The 12,884-nt window shown below is 37.4% G+C and overlaps 1 protein-coding gene across 5 annotated transcripts in view; it reads right to left on the reverse strand.

Annotated features, from left to right (window-relative positions):
- CA10 (carbonic anhydrase 10) overlaps positions 1-12,884 on the reverse strand; it is a 618,162-nt gene that overhangs the window by 533,857 nt on the left and 71,421 nt on the right. The window lies entirely within an intron of this gene.

Consider the following 12,884-nt stretch of genomic DNA (forward strand, 5'->3'; position numbering starts at 1 on the left):
TTCACGATTTTCACTAGAAAGAGATCTTCATTGAAAAAAAGAATTGCTGCCTCTTCCTGGACATCCTCCAGCAAGCACATAAAAGATGAAAATATTGAGGGCATTCCTGGCTCTCTTACACACACACACACACACACACACACACCCCACATATACAACAGGAAAAATAAAATGCTGGATATTAACTTCCAATCACTGTTTAGAAGACACCAGGTCTATCACACTTGCAACTCAGAACACACAGCATGAGTTGTCTTGCAAAAAGAAAACCTGTATCCCAAACAACACTCCTGGCCTTGCTACACACTTGTGCTCCCCTTCCATCCAACAGCCTTTAGGAACCTATAGGCAAGAAGCTAGTCATTAAGAGCCTTGACCTACTCACTCCTCCCCCTTCTCTGGTGCATCTTCCAGAACATAACCCTAATTATCCCAGCACTGGGATCAGCAAACCAAAATCTCTTCCACAAATACACTTCTTACTTGCTTTTATTCTGTAGCAAATATCTGTTTATGCACCCCTTAATCAGGTGCAACCAAAACAGTTAACAACCCAAAAGTAGCTAACACTTGGAGAGGGAAAATACAAAGAAAAAGTTAAAAAAAAAAAAAAAAAAAAAGAGCTGCAGAGTCAAATTTGTATAAAGAACCACAGGTGCTGGTGACTAAGGTGATGAAAATAAAGCAGATGAGGCAAAATTTAATTTGTGTCAAAACAGCAACCAAGGAAAACAATATTCTAATGCAATATTTTGAAAAAGCAAAGTTAATGCAAAAAAAAAAAAACATTGTGAAAAAATATCCCAATTTTAAATAGGAAAGAAATTCAAAACAATTAACAACATGGCAATAAGTACATACCTATCAATAATTACTTTAAATAGTAATGGACTAAATGATCCAACCAAAAGACCTAGGGTAGCTGAATGGGTACAAAAACTAGACCCAAGTATATGCTGCCTAAAATAAAATCACTTCAGACCCAAAGCCACACAGACGGAAGGTGAGGGGATGAAAAAAGTATTTCATGCAAATGAAAATAAAAAGAAGGCCAGGTAGCAATACTTATATAAGAAAAAATAGACTTTAAAACAAAGACTGTAACAAGAGACAGAGAAGGATATTATATAATGATGAAGAGATCAAACCACCTAGAAGATATAGTGATTATAAATATATATGCTCCCAACTTAGGAGTACCTAAATACATAAAGCAAATATTTACAAACATTAAGGGAGAAATTAATGGTAACACAATAATAGTAGGGGAATTTAGCACCCCACTTACATCAATGAACAGATCATCCAGACAAAAACTCAGTAAGGAAACACTGGCATTAAACAACACATTAAGCCAGATGAACTTAATATATAGAGAGATAACATTGCACCCAAAAGCAGCAGAATACACATTTCTTTCATGTGCACATGGAACATTCTCCAGGACATATAACATGCCAGGCCACAAAACAAGTCTCAGTAAATTTAAGAAGACTGATATCATATCAATCATCTTTTCCAACCACAACTCTATGAGACTAGAAATCAACTACAAGGAAAAAAACTTCAAAAAACACAAACACATGGAAGCTAAACAATACACTACTAAACAACCAATGAGTCACTGAAGAAATCAAAGAGGAAACAAAAAAGTACCTGAAGACAAATAAAAACAATGATCCAAAAACTATGGGACAGAGCAAAAGCTGTGTTCTGAGTTGTAAGAGGGAAGTTTATGGCAATACAAGCCTCCCTCAGGAAACAAGAAAAATCTCAAATAAACAACCAAAATTACATCCATAGAAACTAGAAAAAGAAGAAAAAAACAAAATCCAAACATAGTAGAAGGAAAGAAATGATCAGAGGAGAAATAAATGAATTACAGATTTTTAAAAAGAATAGTAAAAAAAAAAACAATGAAACTAAGAGCTCCTTCAAAAAAATAAAATAAAATTGATAAACTTTTAGTCAGACTTATCAAGAAAAAAAGAGAGCAGGCCCAAATCAATAAAATCAGAAATGAGAAAAAGAAGTTACAACTGACACACAAAAATGCAAAGGATTGTAAGAGATTACTATGAATGCCAGTTATATGGACTACTTAGAAGAAATGGATAAATTCCTACAAATGTACAGTCTCCTAAGACTGAATCAGGAGGATATAGAAAATATGAACAGACCAATTACCAGTAATGAAATTGAATCAGTAATCAAAAAACTCCCAACAAACTAAAGTCCAGGACCAAATGGCTTCACAGGTAAATTCTATCAACTACTTAAAGACAAGTTAACACCTATCCTTCTCAAACTGCTCCAAAAAACTGAAGAGAAAGGAACACTTCCAACTCATTCTACAAGACCAGCATCACTCTGATACCAAAACCAAAGATACCACACACACAAAAAAATTTTACAGGCCAATATCACTGATAAACATACATCTAAAACTCCTCAGCAAAATATTAGCAAAACAAATTCAATAAATTAAAAGGAACCTACACCATGATCAAATGAGATTTACTCCAAGGATTCAAGGATATTTTAATATCCACAAATCAATCAATGTGATACAGATTAACAAAATAAAGAATAAAAATCATACGATCATCTCAATAGATGACAAAAAAGATTCTGACAAAATACAACATCAATTTATGATAAAAATAATTTCAACAAAGTGGTTATAGATGGAACATACCTCAACATAATAAAGGCCATATAGGATAAGCCCACAGATAACATCATACTCAATAGTGAAAAGCTGAAAGCATTTCCTTTAAGATCAGGAATAAGACAAGGATGTCCTCTCTCACCACTTTTTTTTTTTTAAACATCTTTATTGGAGTATAATTGCTTTACAATGGTGTGTTAGTCTCTGCTTTATAACAAAGTGATTCAGCTCTACATATACATATATCCCCATATCTCCTCCCTCTTACATCTCCCTCCCACCCTCCACATCCCACCCCTCTAAATGGTCACAAAGCACCAAGCTGATCTCCTTGTGCTATGCGGCTGCTTCCCCCTAGCTATCTATCTTACATTTGGTAGTATATATAAGTCCATGTCATTCTCTCACTTCGTCCCAGCTTACCCTTCCCTCTCCCCATGTCCACAAGTCCATTCTCTATCTCTGTGCCATTATTCCTGTCCTGGCCCTAGGTTCTTCATAAACTTTTTTTCTTTTTTAGACTCTATATACATGTCTTAGCATACGGTATTTGTTTTTCTCTTTCTGACTTACGTCACACTGTATGACAGACTCTATGTCCATCCACCTCACTATAAAAAACTCAATTTTGTTTCTTTTTATGGCTGAGTAACATTCCATCATATATATGTACCACATCTTCTTTATCCATTCATCTGTCAATGGACACCTAGGTTGCTTCCATGTCCTGGCTATTGTAAATAAAGCTGCAATGAACATTGTGGTACACGACTCTTTGAATTACGGTTTTCTCAGGGTATATGCCAAATAGTGGGATTGCTGGATCGAATGATAGTTCTATTCTTAGTTTTCTAAGGAACCTCCATACGGTTCTCCATAGGGCTGTATCAATTTACCTTCCCACCAACAATGCAAGAGGGTTCCCTTCTCTCCACGCCCTCTCCAGCATTACTTGTTTGTAGAATTTTTGATGATGGCTCTTCTGACTGCTGTGACGTGATACCTCATTTTAGTTTTGATTTGCATTTCTTTAATGATAAGTGATGTTGAGCATTCTTTCATGTGTTTGTTGGCAATCTGTATATCTTCTTTGGAGAAATGTCTATTTAGGTCTTCTGCCCATTTTTCAATTGTTTGTTTGTTTGTTTTTTTTGATATTGAGCTGCATGAACTGCTTATAAATTTTGGAGATTAATCCTTGTCAGTTGCTTCATTTGCAAATATTTTCTCCCATTCTGAGGGTTACCTTTCCATCTTGTTTATGGTTTCCTTTTCTGTGCAAATGCATTTAAGTTTCATTAGGTCCCATTTCTTTATGTTTGTTTTTATTTCCATTTCTCTAGGAGGTGGGTCAAAAAGGATCTTGCTGTGATTTATGCCATAGAGTGTTCTGCCTATGTTTTCCTCTAAGAGTTTTATAGTGTCTGGCCTTATATTTAGGTCTTTAATCCATTTTGAGTTTATTTTTATGTATGGTGTTAGGGAGTGTTCTAATATCATTCTTTTACATGTACCTGTCCAGTTTTCCCAGCACTGCTTATTGAAGAGGCTGTCTTTTCTCCATTGTATCTTCTTGACTCCTTTATCAAAAATAAGGTGACCATATGTGCGTGGGTTTATCTCTGGGTTTTCTATCCTGTTCCATTGATCTATATTTCTGTTTTTGTGCCAGTACCATACTGTCTTGATTATTGTAGCTTTGTAGTATAGTCTGAACTCAGGGAGCCTGATTAATCCAACTCTGTTTTTCTTTCTCAAAATTGTTTTGACTATTTGGGGTCTTCTGTGTTTCCACACAAATTGTGAAATTTTTTCTTCTAGTTCTTTGAAAAATGCCATTGGTACCTTGATAGGGATTGCATTGAATCTGTAGATTGCTTTGGGTAGTATAGTCATTTTCACAATGTTGATTCTTCCAATCCAAGAACATGGTATATATCTCCATCTGTTTATATCATCTTTAATTTCTTTCATCAGTGTCTTATAATTTTCTGCATACAGGTCTTTTGTCTCCTTAGGTAGGTTTATTCCTAGGTATTTTATTCTTTTTGTTGTATTGATAAGTGGGAGTGTTTCTTTAATTTCTCTTTCAGATTTTTCATCATTACTATATAGGAATGCAAGAGATTTCTGTGCATTAATTTTGTATCCTGCTACTTTACCAAATTCATTGATTAGCTCTAGTAGTTTTCTGGTAGCATCTTTAGGATTCTCTATGTATAGTATCATGTCACCTGCAAACAGTGACAGCTTTACTTCTTCTTTTCCAATTTGGATTCCTTTTATTTCCTTTTCTCCTCTGATTGATTGCTGTGGCTAAAACTTCCAAAACTATGTTGAATAATAGTGGTGAGAGTGGGCAACCTTGTATTGACCCTGATCTTAGAGGAAATGGTTTCAGTTTTTCACCATTGAGAACGATGATGGCTGTGGATTTGTCATATATGGCCTTTATTATGTTGAGGTAAGTTCCCTCTATGCCTATATTCTGGAATGTTTTTTATCATAAATGGGTGTTGAATTTTGTTAAAAGCTTTTTCTGCATCTATTGACATGATCATATGGCTTTTCTCCTTCAATTTTTTAATATGGTTTATCATGTTGATTGATTTGCGTATATTGAGGAATCCTTGCATTCCTGGGATAAACCCCACTTGATCATGGTCTATGACCCTTTTAATGTGTTGTTGGATTCTGTTTGCTAGTATCTTGTTGAGGAAATTTGCATCTATATTCATCAGTGATATTGGCCTGTAATTTTCTTTCTTTGTGACATCCTTGTCTGGTTTTGGTATCAGGGTGATGGTGGATTTGTAGAATGAGTTTGGGAGTGTTCCTCCCTCTGCTATATTTTGGAAGATTTTGAAAAGGATAGGTGTTAGCTCTGCTCTAAATGTTTGATAGAATTCGCCTGTGAAGCCATCTGGTCCTGGGCTTTTGTTTGTTGGAAGCTTTTTAATCACAGTCTCAATTTCAGTGCTTGTGATTGGTCTGTTTATATTTCTTCCTGTTTCAGTCTTGGAAGGTTTCGCTTTTCTAAGAATTTTTTCCATTTCTTCCAAGTTATCCATTGTACTGGCACATAGTTTTTTGTAGTCAATCTCTCATGATCCTTTGTATTTCTGCAGTGTCAGTTGTTACTTATCCTTTTTCATTTCTAATTCTATTGATTTGAGTCTTCTCCCTTTTTTTCTTGATGAGTCTGGCTAATGGTTTATCAATTTTGTTTATCTTCTCAAAGAACCAGCTTTTGTTTTATTGATCTTTGCTATTGTTCCCTTCATTTATTTTTCATTTATTTCTGATCTGATCTTTATGATTTATTTCCTTTTGCTAACTTTGGCGATTTTTGTTCATCTTTCTCTAATTGCTTTAAGTGTAAGGTTAAGTTGTTTATTTGAGATGTTTCTTGGCTCTTGTGGTAGGATTGTATTGCTAAAAACGTCTCTCTTAGAATTGCTTTTGCTGCATCCCATAGGTTTTGGATCATTGTGTTTTCATTGTCATTTGTTTCTAAGTATTTTTTAAATTTCCTCTTTGATTTCTTCAGTGATCACTTCGTTATTAAGTAGTGTATTGTTTAGCCTCCATGTGTTTGTATTTTTTACAGATTTTTTCCTGTTATTGATATCTAGTCTCATAGCATTGCGGTTGGAAAAGATATTTGATACAATTTCAATTTTCTTAAATTTACCAAGCTTTTATTTGTGACCCAAGATATGATTGATCCTGGAGAATGTTCCATGAGCACTTGAGAAGAACGTGTATTCTGTTGATTTTGGATGTAATGTCCTATAAATATCAATTACATCCACTTTGTTTAATGTATCATTTAAAGCTTGTGTTTCCTTATTTATTTTCATTTTGGATGATCTGTCCATTGGAGAAAGTGGGGTGTTAAAGTCCCCTACTATGATTGTATTACTGTCGATTTCCCCTTTAATGGCTGTTAGCATATGCCTTATGTATTGAGGTGCTCCTATGTTGGGTGCATAAATATTTACAGTTCTTATATCTTCCTCTTGGATTGATCCCTTGATCATTATGTAGTGTCCTTCTTTGTCTCTTGTAATAGTCTTTATTTTAAAGTCTATTTTGTCTGATATGAGAATTGTTACTCCAACTTTCTTCTGATTTCCATTTGCATGGAATATCTTTTTCCATCCCCTCACTTTCAGGCTGTATGTGTCCCTAGGTCTGAAGTGAGTCTCTTGTAGACAGCGTATATACAAGTCTTGTTTTCAGTCAGTCTATGTCTTTTGGTTGGAGCATTTAATCCATTTAAACTTAAGGTAATTATCAATATATATGTTCCTATTACCATTTTCTTAATTCTTTTGTGTTTGTTATTGTAGGTCTTTTCCTTCTCTTGTGTTTCCTGCCTAGAGAAGTTCCTTTAGCGTTTGTTGTAAAGCTAGTTTGGTGGTGCTGAATTCTCTTAGCTTTTGCTTGTATGTAAAGGTTTTATTTTCTCCTTCGAATCTGAATGAGATCCTTGCCGCGTAATGTAATCTTGTTTGTAGGTTTTTCCCTTTCATCACTTTAAATATGTCCTGCCACTCCCTTCTGACTTGCGGAGTTTCTGCTAAAAGATCAGCTATTAACCTTATGGGGATTCCCTTGTATGTTATTTGTTGTTTTTCTCTTGCTGCTTTTAATATTTTTTCTTTGTATTTAATATCTGATGGTTGATTAATACGTGTATTGACATGTTTCTCCTTGGATTTATCCTGTATGGGACTCTCTGCACTTCCTGGACTTGATTAACTATTTCCTTTCCCATATTAGCGAGGTTTTCAACTATAATCTCTTCAAATATTTTCCAAGTCCCTTTCTTTTTCTCTTCTTCTTCTGGGACCGCTATAATTGGAATGTGGGTGCGTTTAATGTTGTCTCAGGCGAAAGGAGAAGATGGAGGAAGAATAAGATGCAGAGATCACCTTCCTCCCCACAGATACATCAGAAATACATCTACACGTGGAATGGCTCCTATAGAACACCCACTGAACACTGGTAGAAGACGTCAGACCTCCCAAAAGGCAAGAAACTCCCCACGTACCTGGGTAGGGCAAAAGAAAAAAGAAATAACAGAGACAAAAGAATAGGGACGGGACCTGCACCAGTGGGAGGGAGCTGTGAAGGAGGAAAGGTTTCCACACACTAGGAAGCCCCTTCATGGGCGGAGACTGTGGGTGGCGGAGGGGGGAACATTTGGAGCCACAGTGGAGAGAGCAGCAACAGGGGTGCGGAGGGCAAAGTGGAGAGATTCCCGCACAGAAGATCGGTGCCGACCAGCACTCACCAGCCCAAGAGGCTTGTCTACTCACACACCGGGGCGGGTGGGGGCTGGGAGCTGAGGCTCGGGCTTCCGTAGGATCGCAGGGAGAGGACTGGGCTTGGCGGCGTGAACACTGCCTGAAGGGGTTAGCGCACCACAGCTAGCCGGGAGGGAGTCCGGGAAAAGGTCTGGAGCTGCCGAACAGGCAAGAGACGTTTTCGGGCCTCTTTGTTTCCTGGTGCATGAGGCGAGGGGATTCAGAGCGCCACCTAAACAAGCTCCAGAGACGGGCATGAACCCCGGCTATCAGCGTGGATCCCAGAGACGGGCATGAAATGCTAAGGGTGCTGCTGCCACCACCAAGAAGCCGGTGTGCAAGCACAGGTCACTATCCACACTACCCTTCCCAGGACCCTGTGCAGCCAGCCACTGCCAGGGTCCTGTGATCCAGGGACAACTTTCCCGGGAGAACACATGGCATGCCTCAGGCTGCTGCAACCTCATGCAGGCCTCTGCCACTGCAGGCTCGCGCTGCATCTGTACCCTTCCCTCCCCCCGGCCTGAGTGAGCCAGAGACCCCAAAGCAGCTGCTCCTTTAACCCCGTCCTGTGTAAGCGAAGAACAGACGACCTCAGGTGACCTACATGCAGAGGCAGGTCCAAATCCAAATCTGAAACCCGGGAGCTGTTCTAACAAAGAAGAGAAAGGGAAATTTCTCCCAGCAGCCTCAGAAGCAGCGGATTAAAGTTCCACAAACAACTTGAGGTACCTGCATCTGTGGAATACCTGAATAGACAACGAGTCAACCCAAATTGAGGAGGTGGACTTTGGGAGCAAGTTATATTATTTTTTCCCCTTTTCCTCCTTTTGTGAGTGTGTATGTGTATGCTTCTGTGTGAGATTTTGTCTGTATAGCTTTGCTTTCACCATTTGTCCAATGGTTCTGTCCATCTGTTTTTTAGGTTTGTTTCTTTTTTTTTACTTTAAAATTTTTTTTTCTTCTTTTCTTAATAATTATTTTTTATTTTAATAACTTTATTTTATTTTAATAACTTTATTTTATTTTATCCTCTTTCCTTTTTTTATTTCTATTTTTTTCTTCGTTTTATTCTGAGCCGTGTGGATGAAAGACTCTTGGTGATCAGGCCAGGCATAAGGGCTGTGCCTCTGAGGTGGGAAAACCAACTTCAGAACACTGGTCCACAAGAGACCTCTCAGCTCCACATAATACCAAATGATGAAAACCTCCCCAAGATCTCCATCTCAACACCAAGACCCAGCTTCACTCAATGACCAGCAAGCTATAGTGCTGAACAACCTATGCCAAACAACTAGCAAGACAGGAACACAGCCCCATCCATTAGCAGAGAGGCTGCTTAAAAACATAATAAGGTCACAGACACCCCAAAACATACCACCAGACGTGGACCTGCCCACCAGAAAGACAAGATCCAGCCTCATCCCCCAGAACACAAGCACTTGTCCCCTCAACCAGGAAGCCTACACAACCCACTGAACCAACCTTAGCCACTGGGGACAGATAGCAAAAACAACAGGAATTACGAACCTGCAACCTGTGAAAAGAAGATCCCAAACACCAAAAGATAAGCAAAATGAGAAGACAGAAAAACACACAGCAGATGAAGGAGCAAGGTAAAAACACACCAGACCTAACAAATGAAGAGGAAATAGGCAGTCTACCTGGAAAAGAGTTCAGAATAATGAGAGTAAAGATGATCCAAAATCTTGGAAATAGAATAGACAAAATGCAACAAACAGTTAACAAGGACCCAGAAGAACTAAACAGGAACCAAGCAATGATGAAAAACACAATAAATGAAATTAAAAATACTCTAGATGGGATCAATAGCAGAATAACTGAGGCAGAAGAAAGGATAAGTGACCTGGAAGATAAAATGGTGGAAATAACTACTGCAGAGCAGGATAAAGAAAAAAGAATGAAAAGAACTGAGGACAGTCTCAGAGACCTCTGGGACAACATTAAATGCACCAACATTCGAATTATAGGGGTCCCAGAAGAAGAAGAGAAAAAGAAAGGGACTGAGAAAATATTTGAAGAGATTATAGTTGAAAACTTCCCTAATATGGGAAAGGAAATAGTTAATTAAGTCCTGGAAACACAGAGAGTCCCATACAGGATAAATCCAAGCAGAAACACACCAAGATACATATTAATCAAACTAGCAAAAATTATATATAAAGAAAACATATTAAAAGCAACAAGGGAAAAACAACAAATAACACACAAGGGAATCACCATAAGGTTAACAGCTGATCTTTCAGCAGAAACTCTGCAAGCCAGATGGGAGTGGCAGGACATATTTAAAGTGATGAAGGAGAACAACCTACAACTAAGATTACTCTACTCAGCAAGGATCTCATTCAGATGTGATGGAGAGATTAAAACCTTTACAGACAAGCAAAAGCTGAGAGAGTTCAGCACCACCAAACCAGCTTTACAACAAATGCTAAAGGAACTTCTCTAGGCAAGAAACACAAGAGAAGGAAAACACCTACAATAACAAACCCAAAGTATTTAGGAAAATGGGAATAGGAACATACATATCGATAATTACCTTAAATGTAAATGGATTAAATGCTCCCACCAAAAGACACAGACTGGCTGAATGGATACAAAAACAAGACCCATATATATGCTGTCTACAAGAGACCCACTTCAGACCTAGAGACACATACAGACTGAAAGTGAGGGGATGGAAAAACATACTCCATGCAAATGTAAATCAAAAGAAAGCTGGAGTAGCAATTCTCATATCAGACAAAATAGACTTTAAAATAAAGACTATTACAAGAGACAAAGAAGGACACTATATAATGATCAAGGGGTCGATTCAAGAAGAAGATATAACAATTGTAAATATTTATGCACCCAACATAGGAGCACCTCAATACATAAGGCAAATACTAACAGCCATAAAAGGGGAAATCAACAGTAACACAACCATAGTAGGGGACTTTAACACCCCACTTTCACCAATGGACAGATCATCCAAAATGAAAATAAATAAGGAAACACAAGCTTTAAATGATACATTAAACAAGATGGACTTAATTGATATTTATAGGACATTCCACCCAAATACAACAGAATACACAGTTTTCTCAAGTGCTCATGGAACATTCTCCAGAATAGATCATATCTTGGGTCACAAATCAAGCCTTGGTAAACTTAAGAAAATTGAAATCGTATCAAGTATCTTTTCTGACCACAACGCTATGAGACTAGATATCAATTACAGGAAAAAATCTGTAAAAAATACAAACACATGGAGGCTACACAATACACTACTTAATAACGAAGTGATCACTGAAGAAATCAAAGGGGAAATTAAAAAATACCTAGAAACAAATGACAATGGAGACACGATGACCCAAAACCTATGGGATGCAGCAAAAGCAGTTCTAAGAGGGAAGTTTATAGCAATACAAGCCTACCTCAAGAAACAGGAAACAACTGGAAACAACAGGAAACAGGAAAAATCTCGAATAAACAACCTAACCTTGCACCTAAAGCAATTAGAGAAAGAAGAACAAAAAAGCCCCAGAGTTAGCAGAAGGAAAGAAATCATAAAGATCAGATCAGAAATAAATGAAAAAGAAATGAAGGAAACAATAGCAAAGATCAACAAAACTAAAAGCTGGTTCTTTGAGAAGATAAACAAAATTGATAAACCATTAGCCAGACTCATCAAGAAAAAGAGAGAGAGGACTCAAATCAATAGAATGAGAAATGAAAAAGGAGAAGTAACCACTGACACTGCAGAAATACAAACGATCATGAGAGATTATTACAAGCAACTCTATGCCAATAAAATGGACAACCTGGAAGAAATGGACAAATTCTTAGAAATGCACAACCTACCGAGACTGAACCAGGAAGAAATAGAAAATATGAACACACCAATCACAAGCACTGAAAATTAAACTGTGATTAAAAAGCTTCCAACAAACAGAAGCCCAGGACCAGATGGCTTCACAGGCGAATTCTGTCAAACATTTAGAGAAGAGCTAACACCTATCCTTCTCAAACTCTTCCAAAATATTGCAGAGGGAGGAACACTCCCAAACTCATTCTACAAGGCTACCATCACCCTGATACCAAAACCAGACAAAGATGTCACAAAGAAAGAAAACTACAGGCCAATATCACTGATGAACATAGATGCAAAAATCCTCTACAAAATACTAGCAAACAGAATCCAACAGCACATTAAAAGGATCATACACCATGATCAAGTTGGGTCTATTCCAGGAATGCAAGTATTCTTCAATATATGCAAATCAGTCAACATGATACACCATATTAACAAACTGAAGGAGAAAAACCATATGATCATCTCAGTAGATGCAGAGAAAGCTTTCGACAAAATTCAACACCCATTTATGATAAAAGCCCTGCAGATAGTAGGCATAGAGGGAACTTTCCTCAATATAATAAAGGCCATATATGACAAACCCACAGCCAACATCATTGTCAATGGTGAAAAACTGAAACCATTTCCACTAAGATCAGGAACAAGACAAGGTTGCCCACCCTCACCACTATTATTCAACATAGTTTTGGAAGTTTTAGCCACAGCAATCAGAGAAGAAAGAGAAATAAAAGGAAACCAAATCGGAAAAGACGAAGTAAAGCTGTCACTGTTTGCAGATGACATGATACTCTCCATAGAGAATCCTAAAGATGCTACCAGAAAACTACTAGAGCTAATCAATGAATTTGGTAAAGTAGCAGGATACAAAATTAATGCACAGAAATCTCTTGCATTCCTATACATTAATGATGAAAAATCTGAAAGTGAAATTAAGAAAACACTCCCATTTACCATTGCAACAAAAAGAATAAAATATCTAGGAATAAACCTACCTAAGGAGACAAAAGACCTGTATGCA

The sequence above is a fragment of the Balaenoptera physalus genome (assembly GCF_965194825.1).
Source record: "Balaenoptera physalus genome assembly, chromosome: 20".
Taxonomy (NCBI): Eukaryota; Metazoa; Chordata; class Mammalia; order Artiodactyla; family Balaenopteridae; genus Balaenoptera; species Balaenoptera physalus.